At 42.4% G+C, this 12,343-nt stretch overlaps 1 pseudogene across 1 annotated transcript; it reads right to left on the minus strand.

Moving 5' to 3' along the window:
- Nucleotides 1-325: 325 nt before the first annotated feature.
- LOC311108409 (putative nuclease HARBI1) lies at nt 326-8,147 on the minus strand (annotated as a pseudogene). The gene is made up of 3 exons: nt 8,035-8,147; nt 7,716-7,879; nt 326-1,244 (listed from the first exon to the last, which is right to left on the minus strand). The product of its transcript is annotated as a putative nuclease HARBI1 (transcript).
- Between the last annotated feature and the right edge of the window lie 4,196 nt (nt 8,148-12,343).

Genomic DNA, 12,343 nt, shown 5'->3' on the forward strand with positions numbered 1-12,343 from the left:
ACGCTACATCTGCAGCAGCCAGGAGGGAAGATTGTGTCACTAACCAGGGCCGGAGGACAAAGACAAAGAGGCTGAGCATGCATGAGAAACTGGCCATGGAATTTCATGAGCGCAAGCTAATGTATTTAAAAGAAGAGCATGTTATGAAGATGCAAATCCTTCATGTTGAGTTGGCTATGGCATGAAGCAGCAGCAGACCAATGTTCTTCAATGTACCAATGTTCTTCTCGAACCAGCACCAGTTCGGGGTCCCGATATTTCCATTTGTTGAATGAAAACCCTTTTTGTTACCAATCCATGGCTATAGTTTATTTCAATCGCTTTGTTACGAGAGGTGCTGGATAGGAAATGCATCTCTTCCATTTCTGTAATTGTCTGCCTCAACCATGGGAACATCTGGGTCATCCTCATCTTCAATGCGAGGATCTGGGCAGCCATGCTGTTTGAGGTAATTGTGAAGCACTGCTGTTGCAATTATGACAATGCAGCATCTTCTTGGTTGAAGGCGTAATGTGTTTCTGAGACACTGGAAATTACTATTCCATATACCAAACATGCGCTCCACTACACCTATGGTGTGGATATGAGCTTGGTAGTACCGTTGTTGCTCAGGTCCTATTGCATGAAGATATGGGGTGAACAAGAAGTTGGTCTGTGCATACCCACTGTCACCAAGTTTGATTCCACTATGTTGTCCTCCTTTTCAATTATCCTTGAGTCATGAGTGTTGGAGAACTGCAAATTGGGAGTGCACACACTTTGTACATTTATTGAGAACCAGTTTTTAAGATTCCTGTACTCCTCAGCATCTGCTGTAGAGGGACACTTGATGGGAATATGACATCCATCTGTACAGCCAATGACTCCAGGGAAGTTCCCATATTCATAGAACTATACCTTGTAGTTGGCTTGGGCAGCAGCATCAGGGAACTTGATGTAATTGTCTTTCAGTTCATATATAGCATTGCGGACTATTCTGCATACAGTCGGTTCACTTACACCACACAAATCTCCTGTTTCACGATGGAAGGTTCCAGATGCCAAAAACCTCAAGGTGAGCAGTACTTATAGGGCAGGAGGGATGGGCCTTCCCAAAGAGAGTCAGATGAAAGCCTTGGCTGAAAAACAAATGTCAGCTGCATTTTCTTTGTACATACGGAAACAGTCACGGAAATTGATTTAATCAAAATCGTTCAGTGGGTTGATCTGGTCTATAACCGCCCTTCTGTCTGACCTTGGTGGTGCTCTTTGATCATCATTGAAATAGTCCAGGTAATCAGTTTTCCTCCATTGGCAAGGTCAACCTGGGGGCCAACATCCATTAATCTGAAGTTAAACCTGCCTCTGCCAGGTTTAATTTAAGCCTTCACTTATATCTAGATTAACTCTAATCATCCTTCTGGAAATCAGACTTTTTAATCTAGACTAGTGCAAGTCTGATACTATTTTAAACCATGTCTGAAAAATGCAATTTTAGTTAGTCCAGTTAAAAAGTGCAATTTAGTCTAGGATTAGGCTTACTCTGTGTCCGCGATTAAGCCTACTAAGATAACATATGGAATTGTTTGAAATGGTCAAACCTTGGATCATTTAGCTATTTGATTTAGAATTTTAGGACCCTTTAGGTATAAAACAATATGAAAATGTTTTTGATAAAATATTGAATTTAGCCTTTACAACTAGAGCCCATAGAAACGCATTGAATAAGTCATTCATAAATGGCAAAAAAAAACAGTCCAAATATAGATCATAAGGAATAAGGTATTGAAGTGTCTGTCCTATATCTAGGAGATATAAGAAAGCTCGGGATTGAGATGCAGCCCATGCAAAAAAACGGATATCTCTAGCTTAAACTGACAGATCTGGATGGGGATTTTGTTTATTATGTTAGATTGACGCATGTGTCCACCAATAGACTCTGTCTCCTCGCCTTCATCTACACTGATTGAAGTGACATCAATAAGGGATCATAGCTTTCACCTGGATTCAGCTGGTCAGTCTATGTCATGGAAAGAGTTCCTAATGTTTTGTACACTCAGTGTATATCAATTATTTAGCTGGAATGGAATGTTCATATACAGTTTATTAGGTACACCACCCCATTCACGAAAGTGGATCGCTCCTACAGACAGTGAGTCACTGTTTTCTATGGGGTTAAGATCTGGAGACTGGCTAGGCCACTACAGGACCTTGAAATGCTTCTTACGAAGCCACTCCTTCGTTGCCCGGGCGGTGTGTTTGGGATCATTGCCATGCTGAAAGACCCAGCCACGTTTCATCTTCAATGCCCTTGCTGATGGAAGGAGGTTTTCACTCAAAATCTCACGATACATGGCCCCATTCATTCTTTCCTTTACACAGATCAGTCGTCCTGGTCCCTTTGCAGAAAAACAGCCCCAAAGCATGATGTTTCCACCCCCATGCTTCACAGTAGGTATGGTGTTCTTTGGATGCAACTCAGCATTCTTTGTCCTCCAAACACGACGAGTTGAGTTTTTACCAAAAAGTTCTATTTTGGTTTCATCTGACCATATGACATTCTCCCAATCCTCTTCTGGATCATCCAAAAGCACTCTAGCAAACTTCAGATGGGCCTGGACATGTACTGGCTTAAGCAGGGGGGACACGTCTCGCACTGCAGGATTTGAGTCCCTGGCGGCGTAGTGTGTTACTGATAGTAAGCTTTGTTACTTTGGTCCCAGCTCTCTGCAGGTCATTCACTAGGTCCCCCCGTGTGGTTCTGGGATTTTGGCTCACCGTTCTTGTGATCATTTTGACCCCATGGGGTGAGATCTTGCGTGGAGCCCCAGATCGAGGGAGATTATCAGTGGTCTTGTATGTCTTCCATTTCCTAATAATTGCTCCCACAGTTGATTTCTTCAAATCAAGCTGCTTACCTATTGCAGATTCAGTCTTCCCAGCCTGGTGCAGGTCTACAATTTTGTTTCTGGTGTCCTTTGACAGCTCTTTGGTCTTGGCCATAGTGGAGTTTGGAGTGTGACTGTTTGAGGTTGTGGACAGGTGTCTTTTATACTGATAACACGTTCAAACAGGTGCCATTAATACAGGTAACGAGTGGAGGACAGAGGAGCCTCTTAAAGAAGAAGTTACAGGTCTGTGAGAGCCAGAAATCTTGCTTGTTTGTAGGTGACCAAATACTTATTTTCCACCATAATTTGCGAATAAATTCATTAAAAATCCTACAATATGATTTTCTGGATATTTTTTCCTCAATTTGTCTGTCATAGTTGACGTGTACCTATGATGAAAATTACAGGCCTCTCTCATCTTTTTAAGTGGGAGAACTTGCACAATTGGTGGCTGACTAAATACTTTTTTCCCCCACTGTATATTAGAGAGAGAGAGAGAGAGAGAGAGAGAGAGAGAGAGAGAGAGAGAGAGAGAGAGAGAGAGAGGGTATTTGTGTACATTATGTAAATTATACAATTTAAAATGAAAAGCTAACATGCAAAGAGCAATTCCTCGCTGATGGCACTGTAGAAATGAAAAGATAAAACCTTATCTGTGAAACTTCCCTATCTTGAGGTAGTGATTCTACATGAAGCTGCAAACAGGATTACGTCGGTTCACCTTTACTCGGTGGCCACAGAGCATAATTCAATACACCCGTAATACGGTCGACGGGTGCTATCACCTCTCGTCTTCTTCCACCACTGTAACACTATTTATAGTAGCCTACAGTGTGACTTTGAAAGTGGGACTCTCGACAAAGGCCCCATTTCCAAGGCTCAGTGCCAGTGTACTGAATACTTGAGCCTTCTACCTTTGTAAGAGGAAATGGAATAAATTCTTGATATATCTGATATTGCACCACAAGGTAATCCTAATTCACACGACCAGCTAATTCTAATCCTACCACTGTGATATCCTTCAACTTGGAAGGGTAGTGATATTACTAGTGTAAGCCATAAAAATGAAAAACAATCCTTGGCTCAGTAATGGACAGACAGGCAACCCTGTCATTTTTATTTAGCCCATGCTGTAGGTATCATGCGTTGAACATAACTCATTAGTCTACAGCAGGGGTGTCAAACTCATTTTAGCTCAGGGGCCACATGGAGGAAAATCTATTCCCAAGTGGGACGGACCGGAAAAATCATGGTATATATAACTTAAAAACAACAACTTCAGATTGTTTTCTTTGTTTTAATACGATCAACATACAACATAAAGCTGGAGCCTGAGGACAGTGTGTCCAAAATAGTACAAGCACAACATCACTATTAATCATAAAACACCTCAAGTTTATTTGAAAATTCTAAAGAAAAAGAACACACAAACACACAATGCCTCAGTGATTAACAGAACTGTTTCACAGATCACAGAACTATATCAGGGTGTCATTTCTCAGGCAGAAATTTAGATAAAAAAATGAAATCCTGTTCCCCAAACAAGTGCAAGAACCACAGTCAAGAATAGGTTAAATATACAAATAAAATAAAATCAATTAAAAACAATAGCACATCAACATAAAAACATATAAACATAAAGCTGGAGCCTGAGGACAGTGTCCAAAAGCACAACATCACTATTAATCATAAAACACCTCAAGTTATTTGAAAGTTCTGAGGACAAAGAACACACAAACACACAATGCCTCAGTGATTCACAGAAGTATATCACAGATCACAGAACTATATCAGGGTGTCATTTCTCAGGCAGAAATGTAGATAAAAATAATGAAATCCTGTTCCCCAAACAAGTGCAAGAACCACAGAGTCAAGAATATGTTAAATATACAAATAAAATCAATTAAAAACAATAGCACATCAACACAAAAACATATAAACATAAATCTGAAAGCGTTGCTCAAACTCCCGTAACAGTCCAGTTATTTTATCTTTGAACCGCTTCATGTCTGCCACATGTTGGGTCGCGCACACATTTTTCAGACAGGGGAAGTGAGCTGCATCACCACCGGCAAGTTGCGTCTCCCACAATGACAGCTTCAACTTGAAAGAACGTATGCTGTCATAATACTGCGTGACAACTTTGTTGCGCCCTTGCAGCTGTTTGTTCAAGTTATTCAGGTGCTCTGTAACATCCACCATAAATGCAAGGTCCGGCATCCATTCTGCGGAATGAAATTCTAACACTGATTTGCACTTTTCTTCCATGAACTGTTCAATTTCTTCTCGTAAATCAAAGAAACGCCTCAGCACAGCACCTCGGCTTAACCATCTTACCTCAGTGTGGTATGGCAGGCCATAGATGTGGTCTTTCTCTCTGAGAAGGCTGTCAAACTGACGGTGATTCAGGCTTCTGGATCGGATGAAATTAACAGTTTGGATGACCACCTTCATGACGTTATCCATCTTTAATGACTTGCAACACAAACACAAAGCCTCCTGGTGCAAAATACAGTGAAAAGTCAAAAAATCACGTCCTCCATTTGCAGATTGCACTTTCTCTCTGAACTTTGTCACAACGCCTGCTTTTTTCCCGATCATTGAGGGCGCACCATCTGTAGCCAGGCTGACAGCGCGGGACCAGTCCACTCCGACCCTGTCCAGCGCGCCGACGAGTGCGGTAAAAATATCAGCTGCTGTCGTTGTATCTGTCATCGGCACCAACTCCACGAACTCCTCGGTGACGGTCAATGTGTCATCAACTCCGCGGATGAAAAAATGGCCAGTTGTGCAACATCTGTAATGTCCGTGCTTTCATCAATTGCAACCGAAAACGCAATAAATGACTTTACTTTTTGCTTCAACTGGCTGTCCAAATCCACTGAAAGATCGGAAATCCTGTCTGCAACTGTGTTTCTTGTCAGGCTGATATTTGCAAAAGCCTGCCGCTTTTCAGGGCACACAATCTCCGCTGCCTTCATCATGCATGTTTTTACAAATTCACCCTCACTAAATGGTTTTGAAGCCACTGCGATTTCATTAGCAATGAGGTAGCTAGGTTTCACTGCAGCGTCACTGATGTCTCGGCTGTGAGTAAACACAGACTGCTGTTTCTTCAGACCCGCCAACAGTTCATTCACCTTCTCTCATCTCCGCTGTCCTTGAAAGTTGTAATATTTGTCGGCATGAAGACTCACATAGTGGCGACGAAGGTTATATTCTTTCAGCACTGCAACATGCTCTGAACACACCAAACATACAGCTTTCCCATTCAATTCCGTGATTAAATAGGATGACCATTTTTCTTGAACACTCTGCACTCTGCGTCCACTTTTCTCTTTTTTGACATAGACATATTGGGGCAATGAAGGTGCCAAAGCACATAATGTTAAAAGTAGAAGCCGTAATAAATATCGCGGGCAAAACAAAGTAGCTCATTGGCTGCACGTGCTTGACCTACTTGCTCTGCCCCGGTATAAACAGTTTGCTTGCTTAACACAATTGCTATTGCGCCATCCAGTGGACGCAATTGGAACAGCAGTTTATTTTATTTAAAAATTGCAGCGCATTTTTATACTAAAAAAAACAAAACAAAAAACAATTTTTTTTATTTTCTTTTTTTCAAAATCATCTCGCGGGCCGGATTAAACCCGTTTGCGGGCCTGATCCGGCCCGCGGGCCGTACGTTTGACACCCCTGGTCTACAGGATAATGGTTCTGGCCTGTCTACTGCTAAAGCGCTTTATAATCCAACTGTGATGGGCTCCTTTCTCATCTCACAAATTGTTATAGCCTTCCGGAATCTGATTCACCCTTTTTCTTCTGTTTTCATCCGGCTCTGGGAAAGAGAGAGGGAGTCAGATTTCCTTGAAGTTAATGACATTGTCACAGCACCTTATCAAATTAGCAGCGTGTAAGCAATAACATCTGGCAAATACATGGTGCATGTAATGTCTTCTCAGCCTCACTACTCCTCAGAGAGAGATTTTGATTTTGATGTATTAGGATCCCCATTAGCCGACGCAAATAGCGACAGCCAGTCTTACTGGGGCCACATAATGAAAAAGACATTACCAACCCAAAAAAGACTTTACAAAGACTTTACAATTTACATACAGAGAGAGGGAAGGAGGGAGAGAGGGAGAGGGGGGTGGGGAAAGAGAGAGGGAGGGAGGGAGGGAGCGAGAGAGGGAAAGAGTAAGGCTGGACACAGGGAGTGGAGCGGGGAGAGAGACAGGGAGAAACAGAGAAAGGAAGAGAGAGTGGAGAGATACAAGGGAAATATATAGGAGAGAGAAAGAGAGAGGAAAAGAGATAGAAGTGTGACCAAAATCCACAGAGTGAGATAGAATGAGAGACTTAGGGGATGACGAGAGAATAAGAAATAGAAAGAGAGAGAGAGACCAACACTTTTTAAACCTTCAAGGCTACCCACCTCTTGTAATTAGTAAAACCCACAGTGGTAAAAAAGATAGAGACCTACAGTCTTTAATAAAATATTAAAAGCCTAATTAAAAAAATAAAATGAGTAAGGCCTTCCAGCCTACATTCTGAAGCTTAACGAACCAAGACATCTTCATATAACACCTCAGCTGTAATGACAGGATGGGAGACTTGACTTCATTTGATCTGAGAAACGTATCGATTTCCTTCCTAATAATAATACTTGACAGATCAGTGCAGAGAGAATCTCATGTCAGATATATGTGTATGATTGTTTCGTCATGTTATGTGTGGACCCCAGAAAAGAGTATGGCTGATGTTAAAGTAACATCTAATGAGGATACAAAGAATCAAAATATCTTAGAGTGAACCTAATCATCTTAACTAGACTGGAATGCTCACAGCTTCTCACTGCTGGCTGTCTGGCAGGACTCTGAGCCTTGACAGTTAGTGTTGGCTGGCCACCCATGCTGTCACTGTAAGTCTTTCCCTCCAATGGAGAGTCAGCTGGCCTGGCTGAGAGTGATACACGTTCCACCACCAGCACACTGGAGACTGAGAGAACTCTGAGAGGACAGAGGAGAGGAGGGAAGGGCAGGGGAGGAGTAGACAGGGGAGGGGAGGATTAGGGATGGCATGAGAGGAGAGCCCAGCAAACAGGGGACGTCCTGAGGACATTCGGCGATGTTCCCATTAGGTCCCTTAAGGGTTTCGATGCTACGTTATCCCACTGACGTTCTGAGAACGTTCTAAGAGTGAAGGTCCCAAGGGAACGTTCTCTGGGGCACCTTTGTGCAGTTCCCTGTAAGTTCCCAGGACATCACTGAGGACCATGTCAGGACCTTTTTATGACGTTCTCAGGACTTTCATTTTACCAATCATTAGGACGTTGCATGATGGTCCCAACGGAACGTTCTCTGGGGGACATGTTTTTTTATCCTGGTTTTTACAGTTTTTGCCTATTGCTTACACACTTTTTGCAGAATTTGGCTCATTATGTCAAAACTCAACACACAAGCCAATCAGACATAGCACTTGGAGATTAACAACTCACATATATGCCAAAATGAAACACTGCAATCAAAACTTTACACTCCTTTCTAAAAATGAAATTCTTGCAACAAAACCATACACACAAGCAACATTTGAATTACTCTTTCATATCACCAGCAACACACTGATGGGCTTTATATAAAACACTGCAGTCTTTGTGTTTCTATTTTTATTGTCATTTTATTGTCATTGTCTTCTGTAAAACTCAAAAGTAGAATTTCTGCAGTAATCAAACAGTATTTACAAAAACGTTTTTACAAAAAAACTAACATTCTTACAGAAATTCTTAACATCAAATTTAGCAACAAAACAAAAGTAAAAAAAAACAAACAATTACTGGATAAATTGCTATTGGGGGAAAAGACATATACTTGTTTTGTGTGTGTGTGCGTGCGTGTGTGTGTGCGTGTGTGTGGTGGGGGGCGGGGGGGGCTTATGGATCACGCCTTCTGTTCGGATCTGGCCACAAGACCTCGTCAACATCACAGGCGATGTCCTCGCGGGCTAGGCATCGGGGAAAATATCGCCTTGTGTGCCGAATCCACCCTTGGATTGATCCCACCTCAATGTCTCCACATGCCTCTTCCATTGCTTGCAGAAGAGTCATGCGGGCATGTGGTTGCCGATCATATACTTTCCACCGCCACGCTGAAAAGAATTCATCGATTGCATTTAGAAAGGGGCTGTAAGGGGGCAGGTATAAAACTGTGAAATTATTATGGTTGTTGAACCAATCTCGGACCAGAGCAGCCCGGTGGAAACTAACATTATCCCAGATGACAACAAACTTGGGCTGCTGTGGTCTGTCCTGCACATCTGCATGTAGTGCATCTAGAAATGCAATGATCTGTCCTGTATTGTAGGGACCTAGAGTGGCATGATGATGCAGGACTCCTTGGACACTAATTGCAGCACACAAGGTTATATTTCCCCCACGCTGCCCAGGGACATTTACAACAGCCCTTTGTCCAACTACGTTACGGCCCCGACGCCTGGTTTTGGCCAGATTGAAGCCTGCCTCATCCACGTAGATGAACTCATGCGGCAGTTCGGCGGCATCAAACTCCAGAACTGTCTGTAACAGAAAATATTGAATAGTGTTACTGAAAACACATACAGTAACTACAATGTCTATATTTTCACACAAGTAGGGGCTGGGTTGGGTGAGTATAGACAAAAACTACAAGCTACAGGCAGGGCAGGTGGCAGCATAAACCCTCATTCCCACATCACAATATATAGTATGTAAAGTAAAGTGACACATACCTGCACATAATCATGGCGCAGATCCTTGACCCTGACACTGTTCCTCTCAAATGGCACCCTGTACAGCTGCTTCATTCTGAAGTTATGTTTCTGTAGGATGCGACTTAGTGTAGAAATGCTGACCCTGTTGATATTGTTGAATTCATTTCTATTCGCAATTATGCGTTGTTGCAACTCACGATGTCGGATTGCATTATTTTCTCGCACCATTTCAATGATGGCAAGCTCTTGTTGTTGAGTGAAGAGCCGTTCCCTTCCACCTTGAGGAGATCGCCCAACCATTCTGTAGAAAATGCCACCACAAGATGTCATTGGTTAGGTTATTTTTCACATACTGTACTTTCAAACTGTACACAGTACTGCAACATCACGATGGTATTCCTTTACATATACAGTACTTCACAGCACTACCCATTTTTGTATAGTATAGTTAGTACAGTAATACTGTAATATGATACAGAATCATGTGACACATACAGTAGGTAAAGTCTGGAGTAGAAACTTGAAGATATACCTGTTCTCCAGTCGGAATGTCCTTATTATCGATGCTACTGTGTAGCGACAGAGGTTAGGGTGGACTCTTTGCCTAGCCTCCCTCATGCACAGGCCATGATTTATCACATGGTCCACCAGAGTAGCCCTGATGTCATCTGATATACGTCTCCGCACTGGTCCTCGTCCTCTTCCACGTCCTCTTCCACATCCGACTCCTCTCTCTCTTTGTCCTCCTCTTACTCTGACTCTCATTGCCTCCATGCTTGCAAAGTTCTAAAAATGGCTTACCTGAGGCCTATTTGTATTGCTAAGGCTCAGACTAATTGGTGTTCTGTTTTCTGTGCAAGTGTTTTCAGGTGTGTATGTAAGTGCATACAATTGCCAGATGAGTTTTGCAATTTGAACAGAGTGTTTTCCCAATGATAACAGGTGATTATTATTTTTTTAACAAAGTGTCTAATGTAAGAAAACGTGTGTAGTGTTTCGCAATAAGTGTGTTACAGAATTGCAAACAAAGTGCAAAGTTGACATTGTGTTTAAGCTATGGTTACACTGTGTTTAAGGTATGCTACAAGAAGTTTAGGTATTGAGGCTTTGGTCTAAGCATTCGGTTTTAGTGTGTAAGCAATGGGCAAAAACTGTAAGACTTTCTTGGGACATTGTGTCATGGTCCTCTCAAGGTCCCCTGAATGTTCTTGGGATATTCTGTCATGGTCCCCTGGAGGTTTTGTCTAGTTCCTAGTTTGTCCCTGGGACGTCACTAAGGACGTTTTTAGGACGTTCTTGGGTTGTTGTGTTATGGTCCCCTGAAGGTCCCCTGAACATTCTTGGGACGTTGTGTCATGATCCCCTAGAGTATTTTGTCACGTGATGTTCCCATGTGTCCCAAACCATTATAAGTACATTAATGACATTATATGGGGATTTTAAGGTAAGTGGTAGGAGGTTCAGCTAAAAAAAGTGTAAAAATCTTTAATCAATGACAATATGATTACGTTTGACATGACCACTTGGTATTGACTTTTCGATATGACCCCACCTGGGATTTGAACTCACAACCTCTGGATTTGGGGAATGCTGATTTTCTGTTGCGCACAAAGTCTGTAGAATTTCTGAAGTCCCGTAAACATTAATTACCTGTAATACATACAGTGCATTCAGAAAGTATTCAGACCCCTTGACCTTTTCCACATTTTGTTATGTTACAGCCTTATTCTAAAATGGATCAAATAGATACAAATCTTCATCAATCTACATACAATACCCCATATTGACAAAGCAAAAACGGGTTTTTAGAATTGTTTCTAAATGTATTAAAAATAAAAAACAGAAATACCTTATTTACATAAGTATTCAGACCCTTTGCTATGAGATTCGAAATTGAGCTCAGGTGCATCCTGTTTCCATTGATCATCCTTGAGATTCTACAACTTGATTGATTGGACATGATTTGCAAAGGCCCACACCTGTCTATATAAAGTCCCACAGCTGACAGTGCATGTCAGAGCAAAATCCAAGCCATGATGTCGAAGGAATTGTCCGTAGAGCTCCAAGACAGGATTGCGTCGAGGCACAGATCTGAGGAAGGGTACCAAAACATTTCTGCAGCATTGGAAGAAGATTGGAACCACCGAGACTGGCCGCCCAGCCAAACTGAGCAGTTGGAGGAGAAGGGTCTTGGTCAGGGAGGTGACCACGAACCCGATGGAGCTCCAGAGTTCCTCTGTGAAGATGGGAGAACCTTCCAGAAGGACAACCATCTTTACAGCGCTCCAGCAATCAGGCCTTTATGGCAGAGTGGCCAGACGGAAGCCACACGTCAGTAAAAGACACATGATAGCCCACTTGGAGTTTGCCAAAAGTCACCTAAAGGACTCTCAGACCATGAGAAACAAGATTCTCTGGTCTGATGAAAGCAAGATTGAACTCTTTGGCCTGAATGCCAAGCGTCACGTCTGGAGGAAACCTGGCACCATCTCTACAGTGAGGCATGGTGGTGGCAGCATCATGCTGTGGGGATGTTTTTCAGCGGCAGTGACTGGGAGCTGGGTTCGATCCCCGGGACCACCCATACACGAAAAATGTATGCACGCATGACTGTAAGTCGCTTTGGATAAAAGCGTCTGCTAAATGGCATATTATTATTATTATTATTATTAGTCAGGATCGAGGGAAAGATGAACGGAGCAAAGTACAGAGAGCTCCTTGATGAAAAC

The sequence above is a fragment of the Coregonus lavaretus genome (genome assembly GCF_964263955.1).
Source record: "Coregonus lavaretus genome assembly, chromosome: 33".
Lineage (NCBI taxonomy): Eukaryota > Metazoa > Chordata > Actinopteri > Salmoniformes > Salmonidae > Coregonus > Coregonus lavaretus.